This window comes from Dendrobates tinctorius, unplaced genomic scaffold (assembly GCF_039654945.1).
Source record: "Dendrobates tinctorius isolate UK_male_01 unplaced genomic scaffold, ASM3965494v1 ptg000151l, whole genome shotgun sequence".
Taxonomy (NCBI): Eukaryota; Metazoa; Chordata; class Amphibia; order Anura; family Dendrobatidae; genus Dendrobates; species Dendrobates tinctorius.
In genome coordinates this window covers 1,555,169-1,570,935 of record NW_027361818.1, presented here as the reverse complement: position 1 = coordinate 1,570,935, position 15,767 = coordinate 1,555,169, and the positions used below count along the sequence as shown (strand labels likewise).

Here is a 15,767-nt window from a genome sequence, read left to right as displayed (position 1 = left end):
CACTCCTTTCTCTTCAGTAAGTCAGTCAAGTTCTCTTGCTCATGGCTGTATCCTAAATAGATATTCATGCGAACTTAGGCCAAAATCTTCTCACAGGCTGTTCTCTGTGTTCACATGGCAAACACATCTGATAAAGTGAGCCTATAATTGGCTGTGATGGCCGCAAATCCCCACACAGGTTCAAATCCTGATCACAGTGCAATGTTTTACTTGGTCAAAACTTTGGACCTTCTCGAAAAGAGTAAAATAATATATACAGTATATTATTAAAATGGGCCAAGACATATGAAAAAGGGACAACTAAATATGTTTGAGTCGAAATCTGTCTCAAGAATGAAATTAACAAGTATGAAAACTTAAAGAAATATTACTAGATGTTTCCCATGATATTGATGACATCATTTGCAGATAATAGAAATCTATGTATTGATAGCTGGAAATCCTCTACACCAAATATCTTTCAGCAATAAAATGTCAATTAAAGTATTTAAACTGGTTCCAAAAAGACAACTGAGAACCATCAGCAATGCCATATATTTTGATGGCTGCATTTTTAAGACGATGGACTTGATATCTTCATGTTGGATGAAATCATGTTCAGTTTATTGTATTAGTTTTGAAAAGATTGGATTTTGCTTATCAAAGATTAGTGAAAAGAAAATAGAGTAAAAGTTGGGAATAATAAAAAAAATGCAGATTAATTCCCTGGCAGTGCGCGGTGTCCAACCACAATTTTAACCATGAGAAACATGTGGTCAACAAAATCACTGCGTTTCTTAATATACAATCCATTTATCTCCTTCTACTCTTTGATCTCAGACCACTTCTTTCTCTTCAGTAAGTCAGTCTAGTTTTCATGCTCATGGCTTTGTAGTTCAGTAGAGATTCAGGTGAACTTAGACCAAAATCTTCTCACAGGTTCTCCCTCTGTGCTCACATGGCAAAAACATCTGATATATTATGCAACAGTTGGCTGTGATGGCCGAGTGGTTAAGGTGTTGGACTTGAAATCCAATGGGGTATCCCCGCACACGTTCAAATCCTGTTCACAGCGCAGTGTTTTACTTGGTCAAAACTTTGGACCTTCTCGAAAAAAGTAAAATAATATATACAGTATATTATTAAAACGGGCCAAGTGATATGAAAATGGGACAAGTTAACATGTTTGACTCGAAATCTGCCTCAAGAATGAGTTTTAGCAGTATGAAAACTCCAAGAAATATTACTCGATGTTTCCCATGATATTGATGACATCATTTGCAGTTAATAGAAATCTATGTATTGGTTGCTGGAAATCCTCTACACCAAATTTCTTTCAGCAATAAAAAGTCAATGAAAGTATTTAAACTGGTTCCAAAAAGACAACTGAGAACCATCAGCAATGCCATATATTTTGATGGCTGCATTTTTAAGACGATGGACTTGAAATCTTCATGTTGGATGAAATCGTGTTCACAGTTTATTGTTTTACCTTTGAAAAGATTGGATTTTGCACATGAAAGATTAGTGAAAAGAAAATATAGTAAAAGCTGGGAATCATAAAACAATACAGATTAATTCCCTGACAGTGTGCGGAAACCAAAGACAATTTTAACCATGAGAAACACGTGGTCAACAAAATCTCTGCGTTTCTCAATATACAATCCACTCATCTCCTTCTACTCTTTAATCTCAGACCACTCCTTTCTATTCAGTAAGTCAGTCAAGTTCTCTTGCTCATGGCTGTATCCTACAATAGATATTCATGCGAATTTAGGCCAAAATATTTTCACAGGCTGTTCTCTGTGTTCACATGGCAAACACATCTGATAAGGTGAGCCTATAATTGGCTGTGATGGCCGCAAATCCCCACACAGGTTCAAATCCTGTTCACAGTGCAGTATTTTACTTGGTCATATCTTTGGACCTTCTCGAAAAGAGTAAAATAATATATACAGTTTATTATTAAAATGGGCCAAGACATGTGAAAATGGGACAACTAAATATATTTGAGTCGAAATCTGTCTCAAGAATGAAATTAACAAGTATGAAAGCTTAAAGAAGTATTACTAGATGTTTCCCATGATATTGATTACATCATTTGCAGATAATAGAAATCTATGTATTGATAGCTGGAAATCCTCTACACCAAATTTCTTTCAGCAATAAAATGTCAATTAAAGTATTTAAACTGGTTTCAAAAAGACAACTGAGAACCATCAGCAATGCCATATATTTTGATGGCTGCATTTTTAAGACGATGGACTTGAAATCTTCATGTTGGATGAAATCATGTTCAGTTTATTGTATTAGTTTTGAAAAGATTGGATTTTGCTTATGAAAGATTAGTGCAAAGAAAATATAGTAAAAGTTGGGAATAATAAAAAAATGCAGATTAATTCCCTGGCAGTGCGCGGTGTCCAACCACAATTTTAAGCATGAGAAACATGTGGTCAACAAAATCACTGCGTTTCTTAATATACAATCCATTTATCTCCTTCTACTCTTTGATCTCAGACCACTTCTTTCTCTTCAGTAAGTCAGTCTAGTTTTCATGCTCATGGCTTTGTAGTTCAGTAGAGATTCAGGTGAACTTAGACCAAAATCTTCTCACAGGCTTTCCCTCTGTGCTCACATGGCAAAAACATCTGATAGATTATTCAACAGTTGGCTGTGATGGCCGAGTGGTTAAGGCGTTGGACTCGAAATCCAATGGGGTATCCCCGCACAGGTGCAAATCCTGTTCACAGCGCAGTGTTTTACTTGGTCAAAACTTTGGACCTTCTCGAAAAGAGTAAAATAATATATACAGTATATTATTAAAATGGGCCAAGACATATGAAAATGGGACAACTAAATATATTTGAGTCGAAATCTGTCTCAAGAATGAAATTAACAAGTATGAAAGCTTAAAGAAATATTACTAGATGTTTCCCATGATATTGATTACATCATTTGCAGATAATAGAAATCTATGTATTGATAGCTGGAAATCCTCTACACCAAATTTCTTTCAGCAATAAAATGTCAATTAAAGTATTTAAACTGGTTTCAAAAAGACAACTGAGAACCATCAGCAATGCCATATATTTTGATGGCTGCATTTTTAAGACGATGGACTTGAAATCTTCATGTTGGATGAAATCATGTTCAGTTTATTGTATTAGTCTTGAAAAGATTGGATTTTGCTTATGAAAGATTAGTGAAAAGAAAATATAGTAAAAGTTGGGAATAATAAAAAAAATGCAGATTAATTCCCTGGCAGTGCGCGGTGTCCAACCACAATTTTAAGCATGAGAAACATGTGGTCAACAAAATCACTGCGTTTCTTAATATACAATCCATTTATCTCCTTCTACTCTTTGATCTCAGACCACTTCTTTCTCTTCAGTAAGTAAGTCTAGTTTTCATGCTCATGGCTTTGTAGTTCAGTAGAGATTCAGGTGAACTTAGACCAAAATCTTCTCACAGGCTCTCCCTCTGTGCTCACATGGCAAAAACATCTGATAGATTGTTCAACAGTTGGCTGTGATGGCCGAGTGGTTAAGGCGTTGGACTCGAAATCCAATGGGGTATCCCCGCACAGGTTCAAATCCTGTTCACAGCGCTGTGTTTTACTTGGTCAAAACTTTGGACCTTCTCAAAAAGAGTAAAATAATATATACAGTATATTATTAAAACGGGCCAAGTGATATGAAAATGGGACAACTTAACATGTTTGACTCGAAACCTGCCTCAAGAATGAGATTTAGCAGTATGAAAACGCCAAGAAATATTACTCGGTGTTTCCCATGATATTGATGACATTATTTGCAGATAATAGAAATCTATGTATTGGTTGCTGGAAATCCTCTACACCAAATTTCTTTCAGCAATAAAAAGTCAATGAAAGTATTTAAACTGGTTCCAAAAAGACAACTGAGAACCATCAGCAATGCCATATATTTTGATGGCTGCATTTTTAAGACGATGGACTTGAAATCTTCATGTTGGATGAAATCGTGTTCACAGTTTATTGTTTTACCTTTGAAAAGATTGGATTTTGCACATGAAAGATTAGTGAAAAGAAAATATAGTAAAAGCTGGGAATAATAAAACAATACAGATTAATTCCCTGACAGTGTGCGGAAACCAAAGACAATTTTAACCATGAGAAACACGTGGTCATCAAAATCTCTGCGTTTCTCAATATACAATCCATTCATCTCCTTCTACTCTTTAATCTCAGACCACTCCTTTCTATTCAGTAAGTCAGTCAAGTTCTCTTGCTCATGGCTGTATCCTACAATAGATATTCATGCGAATTTAGGCCAAAATCTTTTCACAGGCTGTTCTCTGTGTTCACATGGCAAACACATCTGATAAGGTGAGCCTATAATTGGCTGTGATGGCCGCAAATCCCCACACAGGTTCAATTCCTGTTCACAGTGCAGTATTTTACTTGGTCAAATCTTTGGACCTTCTCGAAAAGAGTAAAATAATATATACAGTATATTATTAAAATGGGCCAAGACATATGAAAATGGGACAACTAAATATATTTGAGTCGAAATCTGTCTCAAGAATGAAATTAACAAGTATGAAAACTTAAAGAAATATTACTAGATGTTTCCCATGATATTGATGACATCATTTGCAGATAATAGAAATCTATGTATTGATAGCTGAAATCCTCTACACCAAATTTCTTTCAGCAATAAAATGTCAATTAAAGTATTTAAACTGGTTCCAAAAAGACAACTGAGAACCATCAGCAATGCCATATATTTTGATGGCTGCATTTTTAAGACGATGGACTTGAAATCTTCATGTTGGATGAAATCATGTTCAGTTTATTGTATTAGTTTTGAAAAGATTGGATTTTGCTTATGAAAGATTAGTGAAAAGAAAATATAGTAAAAGTTGGGAATAATAAAAAAAATGCAGATTAATTCCCTGGCAGTGCGCGGTGTCCAACCACAATTTTAAGCATGAGAAACATGTGGTCAACAAAATCACTGCGTCTCTTTATATACAATCCATTTATCTCCTTCTACTCTTTGATCTCAGACCACTTCTTTCTCTTTAGTAAGTCAGTCTAGTTTTCATGCTCATGGCTTTGTAGTTCAGTAGAGATTCAGGTGAACTTAGACCAAAATCTTCTCACAGGCTCTCCCTCTGTGCTCACATGGCAAAAACATCTGATAGATTATTCAACAGTTGGCTGTGATGGCTGAGTGGTTAAGGCGTTGGACTCGAAATCCAATGGGGTATCCACGCACAGGTGCAAATCCTGTTCACAGCGCTGTGTTTTACTTGGTCAAAACTTTGGACCTTCTCGAAAAGAGTAAAATAATATATACAGTATATTATTAAAACGGGCCAAGTGATATGAAAATGGGACAACTTAACATGTTTGACTCGAAACCTGCCTCAAGAATGAGATTTAGCAGTAGTAAAACGCCAAGAAATATTACTCGATGTTTCCCATGATATTGATGAAATCATTTGCAGATAATAGAAATCTATGTATTGGTTGCTGGAAATCCTCTACACCAAATTTCTTTCAGCAATAAAAAGTCAATTAAAGTATTTAAACTGGTTCCAAAAAGACAACTGAGAATCATCAGCAATGCCATATATTTTGATGGCTGCATTTTTAAGACGATGGACTTGAAATCTTCATGTTGGATGAAATCGTGTTCACAGTTTATTGTTTTACCTTTGAAAAGATTGGATTTTGCACATGAAAGATTAGTGAAAAGAAAATATAGTAAAAGCTGGGAATAATAAAACAATACAGATTAATTCCCTGACAGTGTGCGGAAACCAAAGACAATTTTAACCATGAGAAACACGTGGTCAACAAAATCTCTGCGTTTCTCAATATACAATCCATTCATCTCTTTCTACTCTTTAATCTCAGACCACTCCTTTCCTTTCAGTAAGTCAGTCAAGTTCTCTTGCTCATGGCTGTATCCTACAATAGATATTCATGCGAATTTAGGTCAAAATCTTTTCACAGGCTGTTCTCTGTGTTCACATGGCAAACACATCTGAAAAGGTGAGCCTATAATTGGCTGTGATGGCCGCAAATCCCCACACAGGTTCAAATCCTGTTCACAGTGCAGTATTTTACTTGGTCAAATCTTTGGACCTTCTCGAAAAGAGTAAAATAATATATACAGTATATTATTAAAATGGGCCAAGACATATGAAAATGGGATATCTAAATATATTTGAGTCGAAATCTGTCTCAAGAATGAAATCAACAAGTATGAAAACTTAAAGAAATATTACTAGATGTTTCCCATGATATTGATGACATCATTTGCAGATAATAGAAATCTATGTATTGATAGCTGGAAATCCTCTACACCAAATTTCTTTCAGCAATAAAATGTCAATTAAAGCATTTAAACTGGTTCCAAAAAGACAACTGAGAACCATTAGCAATGCCATATATTTTGATGGCTGCATTTTTAAGACGATGGACTTGAAATCTTCATGTTGGATGAAATCATGTTCAGTTTATTGTATTAGTTTTGAAAAGATTGGATTTTGCTTATGAAAGATTAGTGAAAAGAAAATATAGTAAAAGTTGGGAATAATAAAAAAAATGCAGATTAATTCCCTGGCAGTGCGCGGTGTCCAACCACAATTTTAAGCATGAGAAACATGTGGTCAACAAAATCACTGCGTTTCTTAATATACAATCCATTTATCTCCTTCTACTCTTTGATCTCAGACCACTTCTTTCTCTTCAGTAAGTCAGCCTAGTTTTCATGCTCATGGCTGTGTAGTTCAGTAGAGATTCAGGTGAACTTAGACCAAAATCTTCTCACAGGCTTTCCCTCTGTGCTCACATGGCAAAAACATCTGATAGATTATTCAACAGTTGGCTGTGATGGCCGACTGGTTAAGGCGTTGGACTTGAAATCCAATGGGGTATCCCCGCACAGGTTCAAATCCTGTTCACAGCGCAGTGTTTTACTTGGTCAAAACTTTGGACCTTCTGGAAAAGAGTAAAATAATATATACAGTATATTATTAAAACGCGCCTAGTGATATGAAAATGGGACAACTCCAACATGTTTGCCTCAAGAATGAAATTAAGCAGTATGAAAACTTCAAGAAATATTACTCGATGTTCCCCATGATATTGATGACATCATTTGCAGATAATAGAAATCTATGTATTGGTTGCTGGAAATCCTCTACACCAAATTTCTTTCAGCAATAAAAAGTCAATGAAAGTATTTAAACTGGTTCCAAAAAGACAACTGAGAACCATCAGCAATGCCATATATTTTGATGGCTGCATTTTTAAGACGATGGACTTGAAATCTTCATGTTGGATGAAATCGTGTTCACAGTTTATTGTTTTACCTTTGAAAAGATTGGATTTTGCACATGAAAGATTAGTGAAAAGAAAATGTAGTAAAAGCTGGGAATAATAAAACAATGCAGATTAATTCCCTGACAGTGTGCGGAAACCAAAGACAATTTTAACCATTAGAAACACGTGGTCAACAAAATCTCTGCGTTTCTCAATATACAATCCATTCATCTCCTTCTACTCTTTAACACTAGAACTACTGAGGTAGTCATTTTGACTACTTCGCACTATGTATTTCTCCTCTGTGACTACATTTTTTGGAATTCCGGCTTGAGACTCGGTGACTTTTCCTCAAATAGGATGTTAAAAAAGATTTTGTGGCAATAAATAATTTAGGTGCAAAAATTGCCCATTTATTTCAACATTCACCTATAACTACTAAAAGGTAGTCTTTTTGACTACCTGCTATATTTTGCTGTCCTTTTGTCACTAAAAGTTGCTGTAAAGTTTTGTTCATAATTTTTTCACTGTATCTTATTTACCCTGATGTTCATATAGATTTAGTTCAATTCAGATGTCAACTTTTCACATTTTCATCGTGTTACCTGGTTAGATTATGACTGGGGAATACCGTTATGCAAAGCGATAATGTCTAGGGACCGTTTTGTAGAAATTATGCATTACCTCAGATTTGATGAGAAGTCCAATCGATCGCAGAGACTGCAAACCGGCAAATTTGCTCTCTTTTCTATTGTGTGGGACAGGTTTATTGGCAATTGCATTGCTTGTTACAAACCTGGCCCATACATTACGGTTGATGAACAACTTTTCCAAGCAAAACCAGGTGTCCTTTCACACAGTATACACCTTCCAAGCCAGATAAATATGGCCATAAATTTTGGCTAGCTGTAGATAAGGATAGTAAATATGTTGTAAATGGCTTCCCTTATCTGGGTAAAGATGATTCACGCCGTGCTGATGACCGTTTAGCTGACCACGTAGTCATGAAACTATTGCAGCCGTTTTTGAAAAAAGGTCGAAATGTAACCACCGATAATTATTTTACATCAGTAAAACTTGCCAAACAGCTAAAAAGCCAGGGAACGACTATCGTGGGAATGCTAAATAAGATAAGACGAGAAGTGCCTAAAGAAATAAAAACAATGAAAGAAAAGTTGTACAGCACTAAAGTCTATAAAAATGAGGATAATTTTACACTTACCGTGTATCAAGGTAAGCCAACCAAAAATGTGATAATTCTGAGTTCCGTCCATCCCGATGTTCTTGTTGCTTCTGAATCTCCAAAAAATCTCCAGAAACTGTAAAGTTTTATAATGAAACAAAATATGGAGTAGATGTAGTATGTGACGGACTCAGCTCCTGCTGAGCCCATTTTTTGAGTGGACCCTCTGGGTCGTGGCACCCACCCACCGAGGGCGAGCTGACCTTGTGAGAATCCACCCCCTATACAGGGAGTGTCAGGGCCAAGACCAAGGGGGTGAGCCACCACGACTGCTGGGACCAGACGGCCGGCTCAGGGGACACTAGACGAGTGTCTGACGACAAGGACAAGCAGGAAGCAAGACGAGACTAGACGTAGGTGCAAGGTATCTTCATTAGAATAACACAAGATCACATACAGAGAAAACAAGCAAAACATGCAAGGTGCGCGCGTGGGCACGCCAAGGTCCATAACATGGTACGTGCCAGATGGCACGCCTAGGCACAGGTAATGGCAAGATGGCATCGGACTCCGGACTGCTGGCAAACCGACAGGGTCCAGGGATCAGGCTGCGGACGTCAGCTCCGGACATCAGGCCGTAGTCATCTGGTTCCGGACCTCTGGCAACGGTCGGCAGGTTCCGGGCATCCGGCAGGCAAACCAGGGTTCAGGCAAGGAGGCACGACAGATATCCAAGCAGGGTGCGTGTTTAGGGAACACGCCAAGGTCCAAGGCTAGGTGCGTGTGTAGGGGACACGCCAGGGTCCAAGGCTAGGTGCGTGTGTAGGGGACACACCAGGGTTCAAGACTAGGTGCAAGGCAAGGTGCGTGTGTAGGGGACACGCCAGGGTTCAAAGCGAGGTGCGTGTGTAGGGGACACGCCAAGGTTCGCAAACGAGACAGGGTGCGTGTGTAGCCACGCCAAAGCATAGAATAAGACAGTGCGTGTAGAGACACGCCAAGGTACAAGGTATAAGACAGAGTGCGTGTAGAGACACGCCAAGGCTCAAGGTACAAGACAGAGTGCGTGTAGAGACACGCCAAGGTACAAGACAGAGTGCGTGTAGAGACACGCCAAGGTACAAGACAGAGTGCATGTAGAGACACGCCAAGGCACAAGACAGAGTGCGTGTAGAGACATGCCAAGGCACAAGACAGAGTGCGTGTAGAGACACGCCAAGGCACAAGACAGAGTGCGTGTAGAGACACGCCAAGGCACAAGACAGAGTGCGTGTAGAGACACGCCAAGGCACAAGACAGAGTGCGTGTAGAGACACGCCAAGGCACAAGACAGAGTGAGTGTAGAGACACGCCAAGGCACAAGACAGAGTGCGTGTAGAGACACGCCAAGGTACAAGACAGAGTGCGTGTAGAGACACGCCAAGGCACAAGACAGAGTGCGTGTAGAGACACGCCAAGGCACAAGACAGAGTGCGTGTAGAGACACGCCAAGGCACAAGACAGAGTGCGTGTAGAGACACGCCAAGGCACAAGACAGGGTGCGTGTAGAGACACGCCAGGGTTCAGAGCAGGGCTGCGTGCTAGGAGCTACGCAGGGACGCACACCTCACTGGCCAATGCACACGGCTGTAACGCCAGCACGAGGCACGACTAAGGCACAGGAGGGGGCAAAGGAACCTTCGTGCTAGGAGCCACGCCAGGTTCAGGGCAGGGTGCGTGCTAGGAGCCACACCAGGGTTCAAGGCAGGGTGCATGCTAGGAGCCACGCCAGGGCACAAGGAAGGGCTGTGTGCTAGGAGCCACGCAGGGGGCACGCCACACTGGCCAGTACACACGGCTGTACACAAACACGTGGCACTTACCACAGCACAGGAGACGGCCAAGGGGAACCCACGCCGGGGTTCAATGCAAGGACAAGGCAGGGAACAAGGCAAGGAATACAGGCAGAAACAGAGCCAGGTCAGAGAGAGGACAGAGTCTAGCAGCGGAGCGTAGGCAGAAGCCCAGAGCCGAGCCAAGGGAAGACCTTGGGACTAGACAAAGAAACGAGCACTAAGGAGAGGAGAAATGGTGCGTGTGCCAGGGAGCACTACAGAGCACCATAGGAGAGAGCGAGGCAGAGCAAGCAAAGACTGAGACCATAGGGAGGAACACCAAGCAAGGAATAGCAAGGCAGAGAACACAGGGAGGACTACAAGTCAAAGCATAGCAAAAGCAAGACATAGCAAAACAGGCGAGGCAGAGAACACAGGAAGGACTACAAGTCAAAGCATAGCTAAGGCAAGACATAGCAAAACAGACTAAGACAAAGAACAGCAGAAGGACTACAAGGCAAAGCAAGGCAAAGACAAACATGGCACGAGAGACAACACAAGACATGGCACAAGACAAGAGGCGGAATTCGAGCACGGAGCGTGTGCAGAGACGCACTACAGAGCAAAGTGCAAGGGCACAGAATAGAGGGAGCAACCCCACAGACCCAGAGCCTTGCAGGGAAGCAACACAATAATCAGGCCCTGAGCATAGGAAGAGGCGGCCTGATATAGGGCATAGCACCTCCTCCTCCAGGTCAGGACCAGGGGAGAACTTCCGGGATTCTAGACATGACGAGATGATAGCAGAACCAGACAGTGCAGGATCTTAGGAAACGTCACATGATCAGGGTTTCAGACATGACGAGATGATCACCGAACCAACCAGTGCAGTATCCTAGGAAGAACAAATGATCCGGGATTCTAGACATGACGAGATGATTGCAGAACCAGACAGTGCAGGATCTTAAGAAACATCACATGATCAAGGACTCCAGACATGACGAGAAGATCACAGAAGGCAGAGCAGAAACGCAGGGATCCTGCAGCTCAGACATGAGGTGAGTCTGCACACAGCTCTAGCGAACATGCAGGACAGCAGACAAAACATGCGCATGCACATCGCTCCAGGAGTTCTTGAGACAAACAGACGTGGCAGACATGGCGGACGTGACATAGTAGATCAGATGGCACGCAAATACAGCACAAGAACAGGTACTAGGAGACGGCCTGTTCACGCATTTGAAAATACCTTAGACTTAGCGGGTATAAATGCTTGGATATTATACAAGAAGATGACCACCTGACAAATGTCACGCAAGGCATTTTTGCAAAAGCTTGTCACAGAGTTGAGTGGTCCGTATGTTGTATCTAGGGGAAAGGGTGGCATGTCTCAAGTTGCTACATCTTCAGATGTGATGTCTCAAAAAAAATTTTGCCAGATAAAAGCAAAATGCAAAAATAAATCGATCTGTTGGAAATTGTATGACTTGCCATAAGTCTTTGTGTGGGCAATGTACCGCTGTAATTGAAAGACGATGCCTGAAATGCGAATCAACAAATGTTTAGAAAGTTACCGGTTGTACTTCATAATAACGGTTGGTCGTTTTTATTGAGATTCTGCGCCATATTTTCATTTTTCTTCTCCTTCACTTACATTTTCTCTGCTTGTTGTTCTTGAGTTGTTGTTTATATGTGTGCACTTTAATAATAAATTATTTTAAAACATCTATTATTGTTTTGCTTAGTTTACTTTTGTTATTTCCTGTAGAAAAATATGAAAAAAAAAAATAAAAAAAACATTCCAAAGCATTACTGTTGGATCTCACAATAATAATACATTAAAAAAATATAATTAATAAATAACCACAAATGAAACTCTAATAACGAAAACAAGTCAGTAGTCAAAATGACTACATTCAGTAGTTCTAGTAGGTGTCACGAGTACAGTAGTTCTAGTGTTAATCTCAGACCACTCCTTTCTCTTCAGTAAGTCAGTCAAGTTCTCTTGCTCATGGCTGTATCCTACAATAGATATTCATGCGAATTTAGGCCAAAATCTTTTCACAGGCTGTTCTCTGTGTTCACATGGCAAACACATCTGATAAAGTGAGCCTATAATTGGCTGTGATGGCCGCAAATCCCCACACAGGTTCAAATCCTGTTCACAGTGCAGTGTTTTACTTGGTCAAAACTTTGGACTTTCTCGAAAAGAGTAAAATAATATATACAGTATATTATTAAAATGGGACAAGACATATGAAAATGGGACTACTAAATATATTTGAGTCGAAATCTGTCTCAAGAATGAAATTAACAAGTATGAAAACTTAAAGAAATATTACTAGATGTTTCCCATGATATTGATGACATCATTTGCAGATAATAGAAATCTATGTATTGATAGCTGGAAATCCTCTACACCAAATTTCTTTCAGCAATAAAATGTCAATTAAAGTATTTAAACTGGTTCCAAAAAGACAACTGAGAACCATCAGCAATGCCATATATTTTGATGGCTGCATTTTTAAGACGATGGACTTGAAATCTTCTTGTTGGATGAAATCATGTTCAGTTTATTGTATTAGTTTTGAAAAGATTGGATTTTGCTTATGAAAGATTAGTGAAAAGAAAATATAGTAAAAGTTGGGAATAAAAAAAAAAATGCAGGTTAATTCCCTGGCAGTGCGCGGTGTCCTACCACAATTTTAAGCATGAGAAACATGTGGTCAACAAAATCCCTGCGTTTCTTAATATACAATCCATTTATCTCCTTCTACTCTTTGATCTCAGACCACTTCTTTCTCTTCAGTAAGTCAGTCTAGTTTTCATGCTCATGGCTTTGTAGTTCAGTAGAGATTCAGGTGAACTTAGACCAAAATCTTCTCACAGGCTCTCCCTCTGTGCTCACATGGCAAAAACATCTGATAGATTAGTCAAAAGTTGGCTGTGATGGCCAAGTGGTTAAGGCGTTTGACTCGAAATCCAATGGGGTATCCCCGCACAGGTTCAAATCCTGTTCACAGCACAGTGTTTTACTTGGTCAAAACTTTGGACCTTCTCGAAAAGAGTAAAATGATATATACAGTATATTATTAAAACGGGCAAAGTGATATGAAAATGGGACAACTTCAACATGTTTGACTCAAACTCTGCCTCAAGAATGAAATAAAGCAGTATGAAAACTTCAAGAAATATTACTCAATGTTTCCCATGATATTGATGACATCATTTGCAGATAATAGAAATCTATGTTTTGATAACTGGAAATCCTCTACACCAAATTTCTTTCAGCAATAAAAAGTCAATGAAAGTATTTAAACTGGTTCCAAAAAGACAACTGAGAACCATCAGCAATGCCATATATTTTGATGGCTGCATTTTTAAGACGATGGACTTGAAATCTTCATGTTGGATGAAATCATGTTCAGTTTATCGTATTAGTTTTGAAAAGATTGGATTTTGCTTATGAAAGATTAGTGAAAAGAAAATATAGTAAAAGTTGGGAATAATAAAAAAATGCAGATTAATTCCCTGGCAGTGCGCGGTGTCCAACCACAATTTTAAGCATGAGAAACATGTGGTCAACAAAATCACTGCGTTTCTTAATATACAATCCATTTATCTCCTTCTACTCTTTGATCTCAGACCACTTCTTTCTCTTCAGTAAGTCAGTCTAGTTTTCATGCTCATGGCTGTGTAGTTCAGTAGAGATTCAGGTGAACTTAGACCAAAATCTTCTCACAGGCTTTCCCTCTGTGCTCACATGGCAAAAACATCTGATAGATTATTCAACAGTTGGCTGTGATGGCCGAGTGGTTAAGGCGTTGGACTTGAAATCCAATGGGGTATCCCCGCACAGGTTCAAATCCTGTTCACAGCGCAGTGTTTTACTTGGTCAAAACTTTGGACCTTCTCGAAAAGAGTAAAATAATATATACAGTATATTATTAAAACGGGCCAAGTGATATGAAAATGGGACAACTCCAACATGTTTGACTCAAAATCTGCCTCAAGAATGAAATTAAGCAGTATGAAAACTTCAAGAAATGTTACTACATGTTTCGCATGATATTGATGACATCATTTGCCCGTATTGGTTGCTGGAAATCCTCTACACCAAATTTCTTTCAGCAGTAAAAAGTCAATTAAAGTATTTAAACTGGTTCCAAAAACACAACTGAGAACCATCAGCAATGCCATATATTTTGATGGCTGCATTTTTAAGACGATGGACTTGAAATCTTCATGTTGAATGAAATCGTGTTCACAGTTTATTGTTTTACCTTTGAAAAGATTGGATTTTGCACATGAAAGATTAGTGAAAAGAAAATATAGCAGAAGCTGGGAATAATAAAACAATGCAGATTAATTCCCTGACAGTGTGCGGAAACCAAAGACAATTTTAACCATGAGAAACATGTGGTCAACAAAATCTCTGTGTTTCTCAATATACAATCCATTCATCTCCTTCTATTCTTTGATCTCAGACCACTCCTTTCTCTTCAGTAAGTCAGTCAAGTTCTCTTGCTCATGGCTGTATCCTACAATAGATATTAATGCGAACTTAGGCCAAAATCTTCTCACAGGCTGTTCTCTGTGTTCACATGGCAAACACATCTGATAAAGTGAGCCTATAATTGGCTGTGATGGCCGCAAATCTCCACACAGGTTCAAAACCTGTTCACAGTGCAGTGTTTTACTTGGTCAAAACTTTGGACCTTCTCGAAAAGAGTAAAATAATATATACAGTATATTATTAAAATGGGCCAAGACATATGAAAATGGGACAACTAAATATGTTTGAGTCGAAATCTGTCTCAAGATTGAAATTAACAAGTATGAAAACTTAAAAAAATATTACTAGATGTTTCCCATGATATTGATGACATCATTTGCAGATAATAGAAATCTATGTATTGATAGCTGGAAATCCTCTACACCAAATTTCTTTCAGCAATAAAATGTCAATTAAAGTATTTAAACTGGTTCCAAAAAGACAACTGAGAACCATCAGCAATGTCACATATTTTGGTGGCTGCATTTTTAAGACGATGGACTTGAAATCTTCATGTTGGATGAAATCGTGTTCACAGTTTATTGTTTTACCTTTGAAAGATTGGATTTTGCACATGAAAGATTAGTGAAAAGAAAATGTAGTAAAAGCTGGGAATAATAAAACAATGCAGATTGTTTTTGACAGTGTGCGGAAACCAAAGACAATTTTAACCATTAGAAACATGTGGTCAACAAAATCTCTGCGTTTCTCAATATACAATCCATTCATCTCCTTCTACTCTTTAACACTAGAACTACTGAGGTAGTCATTTTGACTACTTCGCACTATGTATTTCTCCTCTGTGACTACATTTTTTGGAATTCCGGCTTGAGACTCGGTGACTTTTCCTCAAATAGGATGTTAAAAAAGATTTTGTGGCAATAAATAATTTAGGTGCAAAAATTGCCCATTTATTTC

At 38.8% G+C, this 15,767-nt stretch overlaps 7 non-coding genes across 7 annotated transcripts; all 7 read left to right on the top strand.

The window, feature by feature from the left end:
* Positions 1 to 972: 972 nt before the first annotated feature.
* On the top strand, positions 973 to 1,054 carry TRNAS-UGA (transfer RNA serine (anticodon UGA)). The gene has a single exon. It is a non-coding gene; the product is annotated as a tRNA-Ser (tRNA).
* A 1,595-nt stretch (positions 1,055 to 2,649) lies between these two features.
* TRNAS-CGA (transfer RNA serine (anticodon CGA)) lies at positions 2,650 to 2,731 on the top strand. The gene has a single exon. It is a non-coding gene; the product is annotated as a tRNA-Ser (tRNA).
* A 773-nt stretch (positions 2,732 to 3,504) lies between these two features.
* Positions 3,505 to 3,586, top strand: TRNAS-CGA (transfer RNA serine (anticodon CGA)). The gene has a single exon. It is a non-coding gene; the product is annotated as a tRNA-Ser (tRNA).
* Positions 3,587 to 5,181: 1,595 nt separating this feature from the next.
* TRNAS-CGA (transfer RNA serine (anticodon CGA)) lies at positions 5,182 to 5,263 on the top strand. The gene has a single exon. It is a non-coding gene; the product is annotated as a tRNA-Ser (tRNA).
* A 1,596-nt stretch (positions 5,264 to 6,859) lies between these two features.
* Positions 6,860 to 6,941, top strand: TRNAS-UGA (transfer RNA serine (anticodon UGA)). The gene has a single exon. It is a non-coding gene; the product is annotated as a tRNA-Ser (tRNA).
* A 6,296-nt stretch (positions 6,942 to 13,237) lies between these two features.
* TRNAS-CGA (transfer RNA serine (anticodon CGA)) lies at positions 13,238 to 13,319 on the top strand. The gene has a single exon. It is a non-coding gene; the product is annotated as a tRNA-Ser (tRNA).
* A 773-nt stretch (positions 13,320 to 14,092) lies between these two features.
* TRNAS-UGA (transfer RNA serine (anticodon UGA)) lies at positions 14,093 to 14,174 on the top strand. Its single transcript has one exon. It is a non-coding gene; the product is annotated as a tRNA-Ser (tRNA).
* The last annotated feature ends 1,593 nt before the right edge of the window (positions 14,175 to 15,767 follow it).